Source organism: Opisthocomus hoazin, chromosome 3 (genome assembly GCF_030867145.1).
Source record: "Opisthocomus hoazin isolate bOpiHoa1 chromosome 3, bOpiHoa1.hap1, whole genome shotgun sequence".
NCBI classification, from domain to species: Eukaryota; Metazoa; Chordata; class Aves; order Opisthocomiformes; family Opisthocomidae; genus Opisthocomus; species Opisthocomus hoazin.
In genome coordinates, this window is record NC_134416.1 from 86,560,836 (window position 1) to 86,582,912 (window position 22,077).

The 22,077-nt window shown below is 42.6% G+C and overlaps 1 protein-coding gene across 8 annotated transcripts in view; it reads right to left on the minus strand.

Annotated features, from left to right (window-relative positions):
• The window catches only part of PHACTR1 (phosphatase and actin regulator 1), a 413,139-nt gene that overhangs the window by 177,831 nt on the left and 213,231 nt on the right, over positions 1-22,077 (minus strand). Inside the window, exon 1 of one of the 8 annotated variants that reach the window (XM_075416941.1) lies at positions 3,516-3,540. The exons of the other annotated variants lie outside the window; for them this stretch is intronic. The gene's annotated coding sequence lies outside the window, so the exon portion shown is untranslated. Of the gene's footprint in view, positions 1-3,515; positions 3,541-22,077 lie in introns of those variants that run through there. 8 annotated transcript variants of the gene reach the window in all.

Here is a 22,077-nt window from a genome sequence, read left to right on the forward strand (position 1 = left end):
AAATAACTTTGGGAAAAGTTGTTGTCTGTCTAACACTGAAGATCCCTAAAAAACTAGATTTAGAAAAATAGCATGAAAAATAGAGAATAATGCTCCAATTTGTTTTGGTACTGAGTAAAGTCTGGGCAATCACATGGGACTTTTTTTCCTATTTCACTGTTCTGAAACAACTCAAAGTGTGACAAAAGTTATTTTCAAGCAAGAATATTACTTATTCCATAGTGTGGGCTTCTGCTCATCTTTCTTGTTCTTTGCATCTGTCATGAGGGAGGGGAAACAACTCTTTAAACAACACTCATCTCAAAAAAAGCTCTCTCTTCCTGCAAACAGGTTTTTTTCGCTACAGCTACCCTCAAGAAAGTTCCTAGCATTCTTTTAAATTTTCAACAACACTGTGAATCTATGGGGATCTGACAACTGGTTAAGAGAGTCAGAAAACCAGGTACCTTATGCCATTTCTTACAGACAATTTGCATGGCTCTATCAGACCAAGACTGGGTGAAATGAGAATTACTCAGGGTCAGAAATACTGCAGTGCTAGTCAGAGTCACAGCTATAGCTACACTTTGCTCTGCGCTTCACCTGTAAGTGGATTTTGTGATTCCTCTCCTCATTCTACTTCATAAATACAACGCTGTGCAGATTTTTCTGGTTTGGTTATATACATACATTTATTTTTTTTTTTAACCCCCTCAGGTTAATACTAAACCACAGACTTTCTAACAGGCACATTTGCCCCTTTACCAGCACGATAAGCTGTTAAAAACGCTGGAACACCTTCTGTTCCACTGATAGTGGTAGGATTAGAAAGTTTGAGGAATCTGGACTTTACTCACATACCTATTGCAGTCTATTGCTTGCAGATTAAGGCAAAAATGAGTAAATTTTAGTTTGTTTCTCAGACTGATTTATTGGGTTCTAGTTTCTCTGTTGAGACAGAATTTTTCTTCTAATCAACATCTGAAAGATTGCGTTGGACTATTTTCTTCCTTCATCACGTATCACATCCAGTTTCCTTGGAAAAGTTCTCATTTACAGATCATTTACCTGCTAGAGCATAACAATTCCTTCAGAGTTTAACAGTCTCATCTTCAGTCAGACCAGCCACCCCTTACAAAAATCAGCAGGTCTGTGCCATCCTACCTACCTACTCCTAACTCCTACTGCCCTCAGTGGAGGTAATATGTAGAGATAAGTGTGCCTAGTTTCAGATCCTTCAAATCCTGATCTGCTGGGAGAGGGGAGCATGGAGATAGATTTTGTAAGACGACAGACAAATGATATTATTTCCTTATTATTCTTCAATATCTTTGAAAGATACTGTAGTGATATCCTGTTAGCTACCTATAGGACTATCTAGTGAGCTTTCTTTATAGCTGTGAACATATTTCAGTACACAGATGCCCCTAGTAATTCCACTGAACAACGGCATTACACAAGCAATGAAAATATCCTTAAGTATCTACCTGGGGAGCCTGCCCTGCACAGTGATGCCGTTCAGCGATCTAGGTCGCAGGAGAAGAGATGTTCTCCAGTAGCTGCACCCCAGAAGACAAAAGACAAGATCAACTGCTGCTCAATTTCAACTGACCATGGTCTGTGTTACAGGAGCAGAACAAACAGGGCTGTAGACTCGGTAAAAGAGATGAGTTTACAAAGGTCCAGCTCTGCTTCTTAGGAAGACCAGTGCAGTAGGCATAGCTCTGCTAACACATCACCAAGGGTAGCAGTTAGGTCACAGCACCACTCCCTCTGTTGTGTGATGCCAGTGACAACTACAGATATGAAGGATGCCTTCCACTTATTAAAGTTTTACCGGAAGCCTTTTTACTGTGAATATCTCCACCGAGAAATAAATTCAGGGAAAAGATTTGGCAAACATTGTTACAACAGACAAACCTCCGAACACGGAGCACAGTTAGCAATACCACTATCAGGGAGGACTAACAATCATGTACCACATTTCATTTTGTGTTCCTACATTTATTTACAAACTAACTTACATGTCATTCCAAGATGACTTCATCCGCAACCAAAATCTTCCCCTCTCTGATGTAGGTTTACACACAGCACCTCCATAATATAAATACTAGAACCACCTTTTAAAACTAGGCTAGAATAGCACAGAACAACAGTGCAACTGTCCGAGGCAACATAAGGTCAGGTCATGCCCTGCCAGGAAAAAAGCTGTTATTTTGCTTTACTGAAATGGGTTAGTGGATAAAACACTGAGGGATTTGGTTTGCATTTCCAGTTCTTTTCCAAACTTGTTCTTCGACGTTGGCCAAGTTGTTTAGTCTTTCTAGGCTTCAAATGTTACTAGTTTCCTACTTGGATGTCTAGCGTGGTTATGGATGGTTGATTTTCAACATCTGGTTTTGAGCACGATGAAAGACAGCAGAGAAGTAAACAGAGCAGAATACCCATTTTGCTCCACACCATGAACACGTATCTATTTACCTGACTGCTGGGCAGGTCTATAATTCTGACACATCCTATGTCAGCAACCACTCTCTCTCTGTTCCTCACTATATTTTAGAACAGCTCGACCAGAAACCCACAGGACACTTTCCCATACCTCAGCTTCTTCATGTGAAGTAAACCAGGCAAACATCACTGCTTATCACTGAGAAAGAACGGCAGACTAATTCCATACTTAAAATCCATGCTGAAAGCTGCGACAGAGGTGAGCAGTGTCTGTTACGAGTGCTCTGCCTTCTTCACCTACAGTAGAAGATTGTTTCGGCACTTCTTCTTCCCACTCTCAGGTCTTGGTTTGACCCTAGCTCCTCTTTGCAGCCTGACAGCTGCTGTAGGTCTGCATAATCACAGAGCACAGATAAGCATAAAACTGACTCAAAATCCAAATTCTACTTCCAAGTGCATTCTCTGCTGCCTTTCTGAACGAGCCTTTTTTTCTCTCTCCACTTGTGTTCTCCCCCTCTACCCCTGGTTACGGACTTGCCCAGTTTGCATGCAGCTGTAGAGAGATTGGTTTTGGTAGGCACCAGGTACTGGCAAAATACAGCTTCATTTTCTGTCATCTTGCAGTATGTTCAAAATCACATGTCAACAACAGGGTTAAAAAAAAGCAGCAGAACGTAATTTCCCTCTACCTCAGTGTTTTCTCACTCTTTCCGAAGCTTCTTTGCAACCGAGGGTTGAGAAAAGTACCACTAGGACATTTCAGGTCTTCCAGATAACTTTCTACACCACCTCCATCGCATGTGCTGTTATTCAGCAGTTACTGCAGATCTCAGTTTCAGTAGGATTTGCAAGTCAATCCTCTATCTGTAAATCCCAGATGGCTCAGTGATTTTTAGCGCAGCGATTGATCTCCTCATTCATACATCCCGGCTTCTGGGCAAACACACCCAGCTGCTCTCACCAACCCTGTCTGACTGCCACGAGCAAAGAGAGGACTTTGCAAACCCAACCGCTACCTGCTCATTGCACCACCACTTTGAGGAACAAAAGTAGGCAGGAATAAGCCTATGGCTTGTGCGTTTGCCTACCTGATAGAGATCATAAGGCTGCTGCCAGGCTCCCTCCCTCGCTCCGCAACAGCGGTGCTTTCGGCAACTGAGCAACAGCCTTCCGAAGTGCCGTGCTCTGAAAACGCACACACTCTACACACACCCGTCCAGCCTCGTCGTGCCAGACGGCCCCTGCTCCTCTGCTGCCAGCCAGCAGAAAAACAAGTTGCCATTCAACGACCAGCTCCCGTATGAAAGGAAGATACAGAGGTCGGAACAATCAATGCAATTAACTGTTCTGAAAACAGCGCGAGGCTTTTTGTAAAATGGGAACAATCGTGTTTAATCTGCCCTTTCCCCCCCTCCCATATATTACCTATAAATGAAGAAGGTCTTTAGCAGATCCCTGCATATTTTATCCCAGCTGCTCTCTCTTTCTCGTTCTGTCTTACACCACTGCAGTACAACAAGAACGGATTTAGGTTACTCGGCGGCGGGGAAGGCGACTGCCCCTTACCTCCACAAGGCAGGGATTCCTACCTCCTCGCTGAGACCTCCGAGGAATCATTCGTTCTGACAAATGATAGATGAAACCAGTTTCGGAGACAAAGGGTTGTCAAACAGGAGAGGAAGCAAGCTGAAGGTCCAGCTAGCCTTCTCTCCCCACCCACGCTCTTGCCCTCAGACCACTAAGCTTGCTACCATCAACCAAGCCTCCACGTGACTGCGGCAGTAGTAGATTTCAGGCGAAGTGGCACAGGTATTGTACACTACTGACACTTCTTCATGTTTTAAACACTATTTGTTGAGCTCTTTAACATGCAGTTTGTCTCCTTCTGCAGGGAATTACACATCCAGACAGTCACATGGCTGCAGCAGCACAATTAGAGGATTCAAACCGTGCTAAGCTCTTCAAGGTTTTGATCTGAAAATCACATGGGGTGGGGAGATAAATAAAACCAAATGATGACAAGGAACTACTATCTTTGTGCAATTAGCAGCTTGCAACTCTCTCAGTCTGTACTCACCCAGGGCTTGCTCTCACAGAAAAAACTCTGAGTTATATAGTAGTGTAAACCTTACCTAAGTTAGAAAGGAACCCATCACTACATGAAGTTTGAAATAAGCAGGCAAACGGGCTGCAGCATGCCCTCAATAAGGAAACAGCTGCTGGGCAGAAGAGGATATATATAAATATATAAGTTTATCAGACGTGGAGGGGCAGAAGTATCAATAGTATAAAAAGAGTTGAAACTTTCAAATCAAATTCAAGTCCCGTACAAGCCTTCTCCAAGGTTCAAAGTTCTTCACACCCAGAAGAACATTTCAGGGTTTCATGAAGTCTAAAGTGATCTGATAAAAATATTCGGAGCTGAGATTTTGGTATAGACCAGCTCCATCATAACACTCTGGAAAGTCTTTATGGTGCAGAACACAATAAAATTAGCACAGAGTTGTTTATAAATGCAAGCGCAGCACAGAGACCTCTTGGCCTTCATCATGGTGGCATTAACCACAGACTTTGTGTCTGATTTAAAACCTATCCCAAGCCAGTTCTTCCTCCTCCCTGCCCAAACTTAAGGAGCATTTGGATTCACTGCTGTGGTGCATCTGACTGTAACAGCAGACTCCTACAGCTATGGGTTGGACATCCCATCAGCATAGCATGGTGTTAGGACGTGAGCCCAATAGAAAGAGCTCTGTCTCTGGTGGATGCTGTCATGCCCTCCCTGTCCACATATGGTAAGGCATACTCCTTAGGTTCCCCTCGACTCCAGGACCACGTTTGCTTCCTTTGCTTCAATTGATAGACTGCTTCTAGCTGACTTTTAACTTCTTTCGCAAATTGCTTGTAATATTTCTTCCCTGATCACAGCTTTGCTTATTAATTGTTTTCTTTCTATTTAAGTTGTGTAATGAGGTAGCCAGTTTCATTTTTACCAATTCACTGATTTCACAGATTAATTCATACAATTGTTCATTCTCTTTTCCCAGGATGTCCCTTCCCCCATTCCCCACATCAGATACGTATTGCTACCAGCAGCCTTGTCTCTGCACAACACAGCTCTTGCTTATAATTCTCCTTATGGTCAGAGGTATTACTGATACTATCAAAATACATCCCAGAGCCAGCCAAAGACCAGAATCTTGCTGGAGGAAGCACTAACGGAGGTGCACAGACCCACAGCAGGAACGGGCAGCTCCTCAGCACTTTGCCCCTCATCTGGTCTGTGATATCTGTCCCTCTCAAACTTTCCTTCCGATCCGATCCAGCCTCGAGCACTTTCAGATCCAAATCTTTCAGCCTTACAAAGTGCCCCCCGATCAGTGTGTACTGCCATCCTCCACCCAGGAGCGAGCTGGGGGATGGCTGGCAGCCAGGACCACAGAACGCCACGCACTGAAAAATAAGCTCAGGAAAAAGAGGTGCTGCTGGAGGGAAAGGAGCATACCTGACCTTGCCATTTATGTGACCTTTTCGCTCATTCTCAGCTACTGGTGTTTGTGGTCAGAGTGATATAAACATGAGTGCACCTCCCAGAAGACAGCACTTCAACCCGGGGCCTGTCTCGTGGGGTTCCTGCACCTTTTTCCTCTCCAAAAACCTTTCCACTTTGGGTACGACACCACCCTGACACTCTTGTCTCTCCAGCAAGCTGGCCTTTCCTTACCCATTCCACTTAGCCCCTACAAAGCACATGCGGGGAAATGTACAGGAAATTTGCACTCGCAATAAAAATGGGAAAAAGAAAATGCCATTGAAGTCCCCTTGGGTTGCTGGAAATTTCAGTCTGCAAGACTGAGTCCTCCAGACACAGGAGGGACTCAGTGATGGGACGGATTTGGTGTCAGACTTTAAGCTAAATGAAAACCAGCATGTATGAATAGGCTTAAAGCAGAAAACTAACAGAATATACTGATTTCTGTGATTTTACTGTCTTAAAACTATCAACCTCTGGATGGAACACATAGCACTTGTTTAACTTTGTATCTCCCTTTGGCACAGAAACCTCTACAATAAAGAGAAAAAGGGGATCTTAAAACCAGAGTAAAGTCCATACAACAGGAATCTGAATCAAAATCTGTTACCTGCCTTGTGAAAAAGACAGCAGCATGTACCACAGTTGCCCCGTATAAATCGCTAGCTGAACAAGAAGCAGCAAGGCAAATGGACTAGTACTACTGAGTACTTTCTGAACAGTTAGGAAAGCAACATCTGACAGTCATCTCATGAACATCTTTGGTGGCCCGACACACAGCATTGCCCAGTTTAATCGAGGCCTGTGCTTGTCTGCTCCAGTAAAGAGAAGTTCTGCCCTCAACCCAGTTTTTCAGTCTCCGGCCTCATCTATGTTGTGACTCAGGTTAGCTGCTTATAACAACTGCATAGAAAGGCAAGGCGTACTCTCACCAAAAGGATCAACACTTACTGAAGAATCAGATGTTTCCTCTTGCCAGTTTCACCATGTGCAGTCTTAAAGAAAACCCAGATACAGAAGTGTTCTGTGTGACATCGCTTTGATTCACTGTTTGGTCTATTTTTGTGGGGTTTTTTTTTGCTTGTTTTGTTTTTTTTTTTTTTTTTTCTTTCTGTGCTTTAAAAATAAACTTTATCAAAGAGGTGTGATTCTCACATGTTCACATGACTTGGGGAGCTGGGGTTCCGTGAGAAACCACAGCATGGAACGAAGTCGCGTGTTGTGCTCCACACAGAAAGGCTGAACATTTTGGGCAGCCATCATCTTTGGTGCAGCTCCACTGGGTTCACTGAACTCAGTAGAGTGTGTCCAGACCAACTGTCTTTTGTTTCTGCATGGTAGAGATAAACATGAAAAAATAAAACCCATTTCATCAAAATTGTAAAAAAAACTTTAAGACATATAAAAGTGGAAAATGGGCAAAACAATCTGGCGTCAAGCAGATTGAAGTATATGTGAAAGAGAAAGCAATACTTTATCCTACTTTTACTAGACAGACTTATTTTCAATGCTGTATCTCTGTGAAGCAAGCCCATCGAATTATTTTCCTTTCCTCAGTATAATATGTTTAAAAAAAAAAGTCCAAAACCTTGCCTACTTCCAACTCCTGAGAAATAATGTGAAAGTAATGCCTAGGAGAATTTTAATGACACAGAGAGATTTACTGCAGATTAAATTTGATTAAGTATCACTAAGTAATGAGGCATTTCAGGGGACTGTAAGATACGGAGTTTCTGAATTCAGTCTTTTGTCTGCAATACTTTCAGTAAATTGCTAATATAGTTCACATTATGTAGTGCTTTATACAAGCACCTTAAATACATACTTCAAAAAAAAAAAATCCGTAATATAAATATTCCTAGCACAAAACTGCTGTATTTCGGAGAAAATTCACAAAACAAAAATGCTTTGAAGACAATAGTAATACTTATACAGCATCTTTCATTTTCCAAAACATTCAACAGAACAAGTAAACGATTAAACCTTATAACACTCCTTTGACATTCATAGATTACTAATTCTGCTTTTACAGATAGGCCCACTGAGGTAGGATAGTAAAATTATTTGCCTAAAGCCATAGGGAAAACTAATTCTAAAAATCAAAGAAGTATTGACAGCTAACATTTTTCTCAATGAATAAGCCATAATTTAAAAAAAATGCATACTGAAGTCCTCTTAACAGGTCTAGTGACTGGAATGGGTTTTGGTGGCGTTCCCTTCTCACTGATTCCCTGTGCAGCCCCATTCCCACCTGGCTGTTAGACAGTGCTTTAGTCCAACTAATTTAGCAAAGACCTTCATGCAATAGGTAGTATAAATGAATACAGAGTCTTGCACCATACGTGGTTTTGGCTATCCACTCAGAGACACGATACCATACAGCAGGTATTTGGATGTTGTACTGCATCAGATCACATGAAATGTCAATTCTGTATGGCACACATCCATCACACAAGCAGTCTTATTTTCAGAATAGTTACTTTCATTATCACATATTCCAGTAGTTCTTAAAAATGCAAGCTTGGTCCAAATCCTTCCCAATGAGGAGGGCAGTAGCTCTCTCTACACTGAAGGGTCACATGATTCTGGGAGAAAATAAAGAACTACATGTCTGTGTGAGGAATAAGTACATAGTTCAACCATAAATGCACATGACATCCTTTTTAATACACAGACAGCTATACCAGGGCAAACGTACAGGCAGAGTTGCTTAGCTTGATGATGTATGACTTTCTCCTATCCAATCAATCTGGACGCAGTAGACAGAGCCTTAACAAAAGCAGGAGAATGAAAATTGCTGGTCCTCAATATCCTATCCAGGGATGGCAAATGTGACCAATATCTCTGTCAGCCACTATAGGAAGGTAGGTTGTAGATTCACAAAGCCCAAGCAAGTCGTATTTGGAAAGGAGGAAGAAGCAAACGTGATGAGACTTGGCTTCAAGGTCAAATCTAAAAGCAGTGGTAGAAAAACAGTTCAAGACACAGGGAAAATTCATTATGGTACTCCTCTGGGGTTGGTATTGGGACCGGTGCTGTTTAACATCTTTGTCAGCGACATGGGCAGTGGGACTGAGTGCACCCTCGGCACGTTTGCCGATGAAACCAAGCTGTGTGGCACGATCAAAAAGCTGGAAGGAGGGGATGCCATCCAGAAGGACTTAAGAGGTTGGCCTGTGCCAACCTCATGAAGCTCAACAAGGCCAAGTGCAAAGTCCTATACCTGGGTCAGGGCAAACTCAAGCACAAATACAGGCTAGCTAGAGAATGGATTGAGAGCAGCCCTGTGGAGGAGGACTTAGGGGTGCTGGTTGATGAGAAGTTCAACATGACCCAGCAATATGCGCTCGCAGCCCAGAAGGCCAACCGTGTCCTGGGCTGCATCAAAAGCAGCGTGGCCAGCAGGTCGAGAGAGGTCATTCTGCCCCTCTACTCCACTCCGGTGAGACCCCACCTGGAGTGCTGCATCCAGCTCTGGAGCCCTCAGCACAGGAGAGACATGGACGTGTTGGAGCGGGTCCAGAGGAGGGCCACAAAAATGATCAGAGGGATGGAGCACCCCTCCTTGTTCAGCCTGAAGAAGAGAAGGCTCCGGGGTGACCTTATAGCAGCCTTTCAGTACTTAAAGGGGGCCTACAAGAAAGATGGAGAGCAACCTTTTACAAGGGCATATAGTGATAGGACAAGGGTTAATGGCTTCAAGTTGAAAGAGGGTAGATCTACATTAGCTATAAAGAAGAAATTCAACACTATGAAGGTGGTGAGGCACTGGAACAGGTTGACCAGAGAAGTTGTGGATGCCCCCTCCCTGGAAGTGTTCAAGGCCAGGTTGGATGGGGCTTTGAGCAACCTGGTCTAGTGGACAGTGTCCCTGCTCATGGCGGGGGGGGGGTAGACTAGGTGACCTGCAAGGTCCCTTTCAATCCAAACCATTCTACGATTCTATGATTATTCCGTGGGTATCTCCATACCTTGGCTAGGCCAGTGCCTGGGAGCCAAATTTAACTCTTTGTAGATCCACTGGCTTGCACGGTGTCTTTACTGAATAAACTTGTTAAAAAGCTCTGGACTGCTTACCTAAAGCTCTTCGTAATGAGAGGAAGTTCAAGAAAATCCACATTACACTAACAGTGAATCTAAATATAGACCAGAGTAATTTGTTCTTGTCTCACTGAAGGTCTGGAACTGCCTATGCAAAAACCTGGGTTAAATTCTCTCACCTTAGCTTTCAAGTAGTTCCACTGAATTTTGGGCTACCAAGGTAGAAGCGAGTGAGAGTGGCATAACAGGATTACCATGACAAAGCTATTATCTGGCTTTGAGATGGAGGTGGATACAGGGGTTACCTGAAGCATCTCAAATGGCTGTTTGTGAAAGCCACCTGTATTGACATATCTCTCACATCCTTTCAAGATATATGTAGTTTTAGAACTTTATGCATGTTAAACAAGGGAGGATTTAAATAGGATAAAGGGTAAAACAAAGCAACTGAAGAGAGCGGCTCACACTTTTGGATGGTGGAAATGCAACACACAGGTGAAAATGGCCTACTTCAGAAGGGAACAGATGAGAATGGGAAATGAAATGGCCAATACAGAGTAGAGAAAAGATCATGCAGGGCCCACGTTTTGCCTAATATAGCTCCCTGAAGTCAAACAGGACAACTTCTATACCAGGCAAAATCACGGAGACGAGCTGCACAAAACACATGTCTGTGAAGTACACAGCCTTATGTGTTCGAGAAAGAGCTCATTCCTGAGGGCTCAGGAAGCTGCAGAGGCAAATAAATCTCCAAGTCCACATTTTGTGCTCAGTATGACACTCAGGCAAACCCTTAATATTCAGTGCCCGCATACATCTCATGCCCTCAGAGAGAATTGTTTGTGAATTGTGGCCTGAGCAACCTGACAAAGAGCTGTGAGCATTGAGAGGGCCAGTGTTTCACAGCTGGAATCAGGTAGGTGCAGCAGCAAAATGCCTTAGAAATGATTATTCTTTTGTTTTTTAAGGACTGAAAGAGACCAAAGGAATAATCTTTTCTGACTTTCCATTTAAGAAGATTAAGTGTCAGACATGCGTAGGAGATAACCTCACTCCAGCCACTCTGAGCTTCTAAAACAAGGGAAGTACCCAGGGACACGCAGATTGTTGGCCAGAAATATTTGTGCAAACGTGTTGGGTTTTTTTCCCCTTCCTTCCAGAGAAGTCTGGGTCCAATCCCAGGCATGAATCTGTATGCTAAAGGGGAAGGGATGTAGGTGGGATTTGAAATAAGCCTGCAGGCTCCTCTGCCATCTTGCTCAGCTGGCTTCAGTTACTTCAAGCAAAATCTACCTCCTAGTACACTTACTACTTTCAGTTTATGCATGTCAAACTGCAGGGATTATACCTAAGAAAACACAATAAAATGCTCATAAGTGATCTCTGCTATATTCAGTGTAACATCAAGCAGGCACTTTTCATCATAATGCCCATTAAAGGGCCATCTGAAAGAGTCATCTATGAAATGAATAACCACGCTGCCACTTACAATAATTTGCCATATGAGCAAAGAAGAAAAAGTAGGAAATCATTAACACTTCCTTAAATTATTGTAAGGACATCGAAACTAACAATAATTCAAAAAACCTGTTCAGCTATGTGCCACGGGTTGTGGAAAAAGATGGAAAAAATGGCAAAAAAGAGAGTAAACCTGGAGATAACAGGTGGAAGAAGCTGAACCAGTAATTGCCAGTACTGAGGAGAAAACTAAAGTTTTGACCTTTCAGAACCAAGATCCAAACTGAGTTCCTACTACATTTTTAATACATCTCTGCTTTCTAACTTTTCAGAAAATGCTTTTATTCTCTTATGTAACGTTTGAGAGAGCACAGACTGCAGTACTTGCACAGAGTTAATGAAAAAGCCTATTTGCACGCTTCAAGAATGATGTTCAAAAGAACCCACACAAATTTTCCCCCAGTAACTACAAAAAACTGACACAATAGCAAGAGCTCACTTAAGATTAATGCAATGTAGATGCTGCAATCCATGCTAGACCTATCTCTAGAAAGAGATGTCTTCCTCCCTTGTATTTGTGGACCGCCTTGAGGACACAGAGGAGTACTGTCTTAGGAATTCCACAGAACTGATAGGCGATGAGGTTCCTCTTTTGTTCTTCTCTAACCTGCTCTCCTTTGGTCTGCAGCCCTTTGCAATGTGCAGCCACACTCTTAAGCTGCCTGCACCCTTGTTCAGAAGTTTAAAGCCACCCAACTTCCCTCATCTGCTGTGCACAGTCAGACAGAGCACGATCCACAGCCACAGTAGTGTGACTCTTCTGAAATACTCTGTCAGAAAGCTCTGGCAAGGGTGGGCCTGTGCTCATGACATCAAGAATCACCCTTACGATTAGCACAACACTCATGAAAATGTCAAAGCTGACTAACTTGAGCAATAGTCAGACTTGACCAATTTGTCTATAAAGCTACCTTTGCGATGCAATGAGACCATCTTGTCTTCCATATCCTAGCAATTAGCAGCCTTTTTGCTTCTCTAATCTCAAATTTAAAGAAATAATGTTCCTACTCCAAAAAACACAAAGTGTTCTCATACTCGTACCACAAAGGTTTTTGGTTTCTTAAATTTATTCAAAGAAATCAAACAAAAAATCCAAATCTAAATTGAACTCACACAAAAAAGCCACTTGGCTAAATTCAGCTGCAGAGCTGATTAATATACCACAAATCAATGAAAACATATATAAACAATTCCCAAATTGTTAATGAACAGAGCGACAGGACAAGGGGCAACGGGCACAAACTGAAGCACAGGAAGTTCCATCTGAACATGAGGAAGAACTTCTTCCCTCTGAGGGTGATGGAGCACTGGAACAGGCTGCCCAGGGAGGTTGTGGAGTCTCCTCTGGAGATATTCAAGACCTGCCTGGGCAAGGTCCTCTACAGCCTACTGTAGGTGACCCTGCTTTGGCAGGGGGTTGGACTAGATGACCCACAGAGGTCCCTTCCAACCCCTACAATTCTGTGATTCTGTGATTCCACAGGAGGTGCAAGAAGATGCTGTAGGAATCTCCCTGCAGGGATCTCCATAGGATTTGATGCTACTCTGAATGGGGTTTTCACACGATGCAGAACTGTATTGGTAGCTGCTACTGAACAGATCAAAGCTCCTTGCGCGCCTACCCTCCCAGGCTAAACCCCAGTCTGTGACCAATGAGAGAAGCCACAATTATTAAGGCAAGAGGGATGTCAAAGCACACCAACCAACCAGACAAAGCAAACAAAACAAGAATCTGAGCTGCACAGAATTCCTGTTTTAAAACCCAGTAACATCTCTGACCATGAAGATAAGGACTTTGGCCTTTGAGATCTTCTCTTAGAGAAGGATCTTGCCTGGAAACCTTAACGCACATTCACACATCCAGCTACAACAGGAAAATGAACTCTGAAATCATTTACAGAAGCCCCTTAGGAACATTTGAAAGTCAAAGAGCAGGAATGGGTTATTTGTGCTTTTGACAAAATACAAATCAGTTTATGCCCCTGCTCCCAACCTCCATCATCTTCTATATATTCACTGCAGGGGACCTGGAGCTCTGTACTTGATGAGGTTGCTTCTGCAGCCATGCCAACCCAAGAAGCCACCTCCCTTCCCTCACAGCAAAACTTCAGCCTCATGAATTCCTGTACTCATCTTATTGCCAGAAGATCACTAATAAAAACGGTTGGGTGTTTTTTAACAGCAGAAGTGATGCATATTCGAAGGTGGTTGCCAAAAACGTGAAAAAAAAAATTATCATACCACAGTACCTGGGGGAAGAAAAGCACATAAAGAAAAAAAAAAAACGCCTCTATCTTTTCATTCATTCAGAAAGAAAAGAAAACCACATCAAAAAGATTTCAGGTTCTGCACTGTGCCTCAAAGACGCACAGATTGTCCAGTTAAGAAAGAAGGGAGGTTAAAGTGCCTCCATAGCAGGGGATGGAGAGCTCACAGCAGCAGAAACCTGATTTCTTTTATCTCGAGATCTCTGCAGTGCTGCAAGCCGTAGCCTTGGTCTCAGCAAGCCTTTGTGGTCTTTTGGTCAGGACTTCAGACAGGCTCATTAGGACATAACGCTTTACAGCCATGCTCCACAGTGCCTGTATTTCAGGAAAGCCTCCTTCCACAGCCTGCATGAAACATCTGGGCCTTAGCCTGGAGACTTTGGGTTCTTTAGAAGTCTGCATCCTTCTGTGGCTGACAGCAAATCCCAGACCTTCCCAGCACTGAGCACCTTTCACACTGAAAATCTTCCCCCCAGCCAACACTGACCAGAATTGCATCTGAGTGAAGAATATTGGAGTATCATCACTTCATTTTTCTAATGTGTAAATATATCATTGAGCAGAGCCCTGGCAGGAGGAGGGGACGGGGGAAAAAAGGTAATTTCACCTTGTGGAGGTTTCTTATGTATGCTTTTGTTGTGCCATGGAAGAAGAAAACTGCATTTCATTATCCCAAACCCCAATTCTCCACAAAAAAAGCAGCATTAAAGATGTTCTGTGTCAGCGAATGCAGGCGACTCAGGAAAAAAAGGATCATGGGCCAGAATTCTGCTCTGCACAGCTGCACCTCCTTTTCTAGAGACAGGTTCATATGCAAGTGACACCCTGCTTCCCCTAGCCAGGCGGGCCAGGAGGCCCACTCCTCTCCTGCACGCTCTTCATCCCTGCCCGAGGCCAAGGGGATCACCGGTACCAGGCGGTACCAGCCGAGGAGGTGCCTGCCGGGGAGCCAGCACTGCCAGCGCCCCGCGCTTTCAGCTCCTTTGAAAGGCAGACCACAGGACGCTGACACACTGGCCAAGGAAACCAGAGAGATCCCCGGCAAAACTTCGCCTGCCTTCTTGTCGGTTTTGAATTCTTTCCAAAGAACATTGTAATTCTGATGAATGGGCATTTGCAGGTAGAAGAAAAAGAAACCATTTTGCTGGAGAGCTTCTTGCAATTCTATCATGAAGTCACGAATCTGGGATGCTTTCACTTTGTATTCCTTTTAATAACATTCAGTAAAACATTTAGCCCATTAACGTACTGGATTTTTCACGTATACAGAATACCCAAAGCGGCTTAAGAGCTTTGGCAGGGGGGAAAATTACTCATCCCGTTTTATGTACTAGGGTAGAGAATTGTTTGACACAATTCTACAAGCACCTGAAAGTGACCCAGTACAGGTTCCCCATATATAAGACTCCTGCAGTTTTCAGATCCAATACGTTAAGACCTTCCAGGGGTAGAAGCGATCACTGTAAATTTTACTGCTTGTGAATCCTGAGACTTGGATCAGGAGGACTGAGACAGCAAACCTTAAATCTGTCACTGGCTAGAAAACCTCCACCTAGTTCTGAGGTCACCGAGAAGTACATTTTTAGTTCTATTATAAATGAGTTGGATGACTGAGCATGTCACTTTACCTTCCTCTCAGCAAGCACTTCCCTTCACCTCCTTGGCCATCTTGTCTATTTAGATTGTAAAATTCTTAAGGCAAGGACTGTGCTTGTGCTAGGGCTACCTGAAGAGGCTCTACTTTGCCAGAACGTCCATGTTTCATCATAATATTACCACTGCAATTAATAAAGTCTGAAGGTCGATAACCATACCTCATACCAAAGTATTTAGGTATGGTGATGCCATCAATCAGTTAAAGAAAAGCAGTTGTCTCTTGTTTTCTCTTACAGACAGTGCAAACTCTCAAACTAATTTGCTATTTAGAGTTAAGTCATTAAATATGAAGAAAAAAAACCCTTCTTAAAAACGTAAGATCTCACACTTCAAAATTCCGTGGCAGTTGTTGTCCAGCAAGACTTCCCCAAAAAGACTGCCTGAAATTCACTATACAAACCATTTGTGAGAAAGGCCAGATTAAGTGATTTTTATGATTAACTCCATGCGTGTTAAAAAAGTATGCGTTTTGCCCATGTAGTTTCAGAGGAGGATATCAAAACTGGCCTCAAATGTCCAATACATTTTCTTGAATCTGTGCACAGCACAATAGTGGCACTGAGAGGCATGACATGTCCAGATCATTTCAAAAAGAGGTCATTTCCAGGACTCCAGAGCTGCCCCAAGGGATGCCACACAGGAGGGCTAATGAAGGAAGCTAGCAGGTCTGCAGGAGCTCTGGGCTACTTGTGCCCACTCTTGCAGTCTATTCCTGGACACAGAACCTGATCCAGATCCTCTTAGCCTCTTGTGGGGTGTGTGGTGGAAAATCTCTAGCAGAGTCCCTGTGTCCAGGTAAGAATCAGACTTCGCCCCACTGGCTTTATAGCATCAGCAAAGCTCAAACCTGCTTAACACAGCAAAGAATATGGCCCAAACCAAAGGTCAAGAAAGCTGTAATTTATGTGTTTTCCTTTGTATCTAATAAAAAAAATCATAATACAGCGAGAGCCTTTAACTTTCTTTTTTCTTCCCTTTAAATTCATCAAAGCTTATTTAGTGTAAGAGGTTAAGATGTCATTGCTTTGCTTTGATAATTGCTCAGTGAATGAAGTTACAAAAATGTAAACCAAACATTTCAGTTGTCCGATTCAAAATTTGTTAGGCAAAATGAAATTAATAGTTACGGGTATATTTCCCTTTTGTTTTGCCCACCGTCCTATCATGTATTTATTTTGGAGCTTCTCATCATAGGGATAAATGGAATGAACTCTGGCTGCTTTGCATATGAACCTTATCCTAATTAAAATTTTAGCTCAGAAAATGTCTAATAGCTCTTCCTTCTTGTAAGCTGAGTTTAAGTCTAAGGCTTGACTGAGAATAATCATTTAGTTTTAGAATGTGGTGATGTCAGTTAAAGATATTTGCTTCACACTGAATCTAGAGCTCTAAAGTCTCATAAACTACTAATGATAAAAAGATCTGAAATGGCCTTCCTAGAAGTGGAATGAATGTAGCAGTTTAAAAATGCACAGTGCTTGATTAAATATGATGGTTTCAAACTAATTAAACCACTCATCACAATCCCCAGGGCCCATATCCTGTAAAGAATTCAGTTGGACTACTCAGGTAAATAAAAGAGCTCACTTTCCTGTTTTGTCTTTTATAAAAATCATGCTCTGCTAAATGCACCCACACTTGTATATTCATTTTAAAAGGATATGGTGGTAATAGATGTTTTTTAATAAAATAAACTAAATTATTTCCACCATTTCTCTCTTGAATTATTGCCATGGTGAATTTCTTTCTTTCTTGAAAATACAGCTTAGTGCTCATAAAATATATGTTCCCAGTGGGTATACGAACCATCTGCCAGCACGTGAGCGTTCCTAGAACAAACACACGAATCTGTGTTCCTGAATTTCGTAAATGATCAAATACTACAAAAGCAATGCTATCTAACCACTTCAAACAAATTTCTTATCTACCAGTTTCTCCCAAGCGAAACGCGCGGGGGTTCAGCATGAGTAGGAAGGTAATACATCATACTGTAGCTGCTACAATCACCCAAACATAAGAACAGGCTTGGCATAAGATAACGGTCAAAGATGCCAATAAAGATAGAAAATGAAGTACATTACCTAACATGCATTTGTTGCACCCTGCTGTGTATAAAGCTGATGAACTGTGCAGAGACTTTCAGTCTTCTTCATTTCTTTGATCCTGAATTTGCGATCAGACCTTGTGTTAAACTTGGGTACAAATCCTCTTCCACTCTCTGGCTTGGTCAATAAACACGAAACCACTTGCACAGAACAGGTGTTTTCTGCTGTCCTACTTTAATCATTAGAACCATTTACAATGACTGATTTTACGCCTTCAAATGACTACAAGACTCAGTGCCACAATACTAAATTTCTGCAAGACTTGGCTGTTCAGTCACCAGACTTCACTGAGCAGCAGCAGTAGAGCAGTGTTTACTGCAGTGCCTGTGGCATGGAAGCTACGTTTCTGTAGAATTTTGACTTACCTGCATGGTCTGTTTGCGCTCCGTACAACGAAGTTAAACAACACTTGTCTGTGCATACAGCTATCAGATGACAACTCATCTATCTGAAGCTACAAGCAGCAGCATCTCATCTAAACACAGTCAGGATCTCTGGCCATGGCTGTTCCTTCACTTCCTTTGAATCTCAGTGGTATTTGTTATTTACCTCCTACAAGCACAGCTATTCCGTATCTAATTATTACCTGCTTCCTCCTCCCCGCCTGGCTGTTACAGATCTCAGCATTGGTCACGCACAAAGTATGACATTATTTAACAGATGCTGCCCCCTAGCAGACAGCAAAGAATTGCAAGCTCTGTCAGGAAATCGCTTTTGCCTTATAAAAATCTGGCAAGTTCACAGAGAGTTTAAGCTCCTGTTTATTGAGTTATTGAGACTAATCATAAGGAACATTATCCCATGAGTAATTTCTCCAAATATCTTAATGCACATGCTCAAGAAAAAGCAGACGCTGTTAAGGGTCACTAACGTTTCAGGTGAGGGCCACAGGCGATGCGACTGTCTCTCCGAATTCCAGGTTCTGGTTAAACACAAGTTACAGACGTGGGGAAGGTTTGGCTGGACGGAGACTCGCAGAGCTGGGCGCAGCCAAGCCACAGCTCTCCCATGACCCTCCCAGGAGCTGGCAGCTCTCTGGAGGTTCCAGCTCCTGGAACCAGGTGAGTGCATCAGGAATGGATTTTACTGAGAAAAAACAAAAGGAAAGTACAGAGAACAAACCCTTAACCCTCAGAACTGTACAGATAGTCCTGAAAATGTGAGCTGCGCATCTCACAGTCCAGGATGCAAATACAAACACTGCACATTTAACTCTAAGAATATCTCGGGAAGTTTTAGTATTTTCTGGGAGACGTCCCATGATTTTGAGCTCTTGGGTTTGGCGCTACTATTGGAATAATCTGAGCTCTCTGTCGACAGCCTGCTTGCAAGCCTGAGACTCTCACTGGAGGCAATGTGGCAGAAAAGAGGGGTGGGAAAAACAGGGGTAGTAAAGGTAGATGACAAACCCCTTCAGATTTTGGAATCCTAACTCGAAGAGGGACCAGAAATCTCCCTGACAGCATTTCCAAAACTTGTATTGGTGAGTTTTTAGTAACTTTATTAGGACATACACAACATTTTCTTCTTGAAAATGACTTTGGAAAGATGACAGAAGTGAAATGACTATAATGCCTTGAATTTGCATCTTCATCATTATTTTTGGGTTTCTCCCTTCCCAACTTTAATCACTACTAAAGAGCTGCTACTTGTTTTTTATTATCATTGGGTTTTAATTATTACTTCATATTTATCCTGTGGCAGCATTGATGAGCCCAAATCTTCCATGATTGTTTAGTTTCCCAATATGCTGCATTTATTGGAAAATAGATGAAAACACTACAAATGAGAAAGTTGTGTGGATTGTTACAGCCTTGTTTGCTGGACTGCAACTTGGAGTTTACACTGCCTCTTGCCAGCAGATGTCAGTGCTACACAAGCTATATGGCACACCAGCACCTAAAAGCACTTCCAAACCACACCGAGCTGGGCAACAAACTACACTTGAAATCTCTCTGTCAACACAAAAAAGATCCATGGGTCACACTGCAAGAAAATCTCCTTTCATTTATTGTGGAGAGGGTGCTATGCTTGCCCCTGTTTTATGGGTTTTGCTGAGTTTAGCTCACTTTGAGTTTTCCATTCAGCGTTGGTATAAAATGATACCAATCCAAGGAAATATGCCTGTCCTTTTAACACATACACTTTTATGTATTTTAGGTAAGAGAAATAAAACATGAACAAAATAAAGCTGATAAAAGCTTATAGAAGACAGTTTCTGTTCATAGAGGCAAAAAAAAAAAATTCTACAAAGTGCTTTGTTTCCAGCCGCTACCCTTGGAGGTGGGAATTACGGAAACCGTCCTTTCTTCAAACAGTTTTGTAATCTGGTCCTAAATACCTGTCTCCTGTGATCAGAGCCTTTTGTGGGATCCCCAGAATAACCAGCTGACTTGATTGAACACGAGGAGGACAGACACCAGCGCGCTCCAAGCACTGCCCCTCGGTGTGGAAGCACTCTGAATATCCAACTAACTAACCCAACATACCTACTAAACAGTAGCCACAGAACTATCTGTGGCTAAAAAGTAAAAAAGATGATCCGCCCCTGAATGCTGAGCTTATTTTTTGTCCTGTGCCCTGCGCATCCTGGCAGGTCTCTTTCCTGAGAGAAAGAAGGAACGAGGTGACCATGAGGAGGAACGAGGCGACCGCCACTCCAACACCGAGGGACTTGCACCAGCAGCATCCTTACGAGAAAATACATAAAACCACCTGAAGGCTCAAACAGCTCGCCCGGGGTGACACTGGCAGAGTTGCTGCCTGCATTCCGTAGCTCAGCACAGGACGCTGCCTCTCCCCTCACCCCTGCCTTCAGCGCTGGGGAAGGACGAAGCCAGCCCTGGGTGAAACGGCCCCTTTCTGCAGCCAGGGTTGGCATTAGCCGGCTTGCCGCAGCAGGACCCCGGCGGTTCCAGCCCCTGATAGGGAGCAAGCCCCATCGGCACAGCTTTGTGTCGCACCCAGCTAAGGCCCCCAGCTCCGACCCTTCTGGCCCTGCTCAAAGTTCAGAGCATCTGCTCTCTGGAGAGACAGAGAATCCAGCCCACGGGGCTGATCTGAGACCATTTAACTGTAGGTACTTTCACACACCTAGATTTTTGTGATATGTCTGATGCGTACAATGGCTGTTTTTCCTCTGCACCAAGCTTTTCAGCAATTTCTTCCAAACAAAGTGTTTGCTTCCATGGAGCAGCTGTTTTCTATGCACAGTGAATGCTGAAAGGTCATATACGTTTAGTTTATATGCCTCTCAATTTGTAGAAATAAAATGTATTGTTAATAAGTTTAATAACGCTATTAATAATGCCTGTAATTCACTGGGATGAATACAGTATGTAAAATATATTACTGGGAGAAATTACTATGCTAATTTGTCAACACACTAAACCAACTCAAAATCATTCTGGTTGTGCACATAGCTGAATAACTTTGAAAATCTGACTATCCCCGATTCTAAGGAAGGCAAGCTACTGTTGAACTCCTGAAGTGGGCTTTCTGTTTATATTTAAATTAATACAAAATCATGAAGCTCTTTCTTAACTGATAATCATCCCTCTAATCTACTAATTATTCCAACTCCACAATAGACAGAGCACTTTATAGTCTGATATTCTGAAATTGCTTTCATGTTCAATTACTTATAATTATACAAACAAGTCTAAAATTGATGATCTGTGCATATAATTGTAGATTCTGCAACTCAGCATAAGCAAATAAAAGAAACGACCCTTATTATGACAACAGTTTCTAATAGTCAGGCACTGCAAATTTAATTGCAGTAAAGGGTGGATGGTACTATTATGTAATTAGTAACAAAACTGTTATTTCAGGATAATTAAATGGTAATGCGGGCACTAGAACTCACTTTCAGAGCAATCTTTTTGTAGGTTATGGTGAAGGGACCCTATCAAATTCAAAAGCTGAGCATGTTCAGTCGAACGGTGTTTTCTTCACTAAGTGTGGTTAAAAAATATCGTGACAAAATGATGTGCAGAAGGATACTGATAAAGTGACTACTGGTAACATCTACACTACGCATTACAGTTTTCAGAAGCCCATTTGAGATTCTTTCTTCTTATTTTGCTCATTTTCCTAAGTTGACAGAGAAAGGCCACGTTTGCACTAACAAAGATCCAAAGAACAAACCAAGTACTCTGTTCTTTCTCAGAAGCACAGCTGCCTCTTATAAAGGAGAAAATTACCTCAAATTTGTGATAAAATAAGACACAACTAAAGGGACTCAAAACCAGGACAAGTGAAAGAACAGAACAGGTGCTGCAGAAGGCACATGCAGATAGTACTAGAAGGATAAATTTACAGACCACTGTGAGGAGACAAATCCAAGTTCAATACAACATCTCATAGGCATCTTCATACTGATTGTTTCTTGAACAGAAATTATTTTCTACGATATAAACTGAGTTACTGGGCTATGACTTGCAATCTTCCAGGAAAGATAACAGTCATAACAGAAAGGTTTAACAATTGTGACTTGATTAATGAGACTTGGTATGAGTAATTCAGTGAGTTG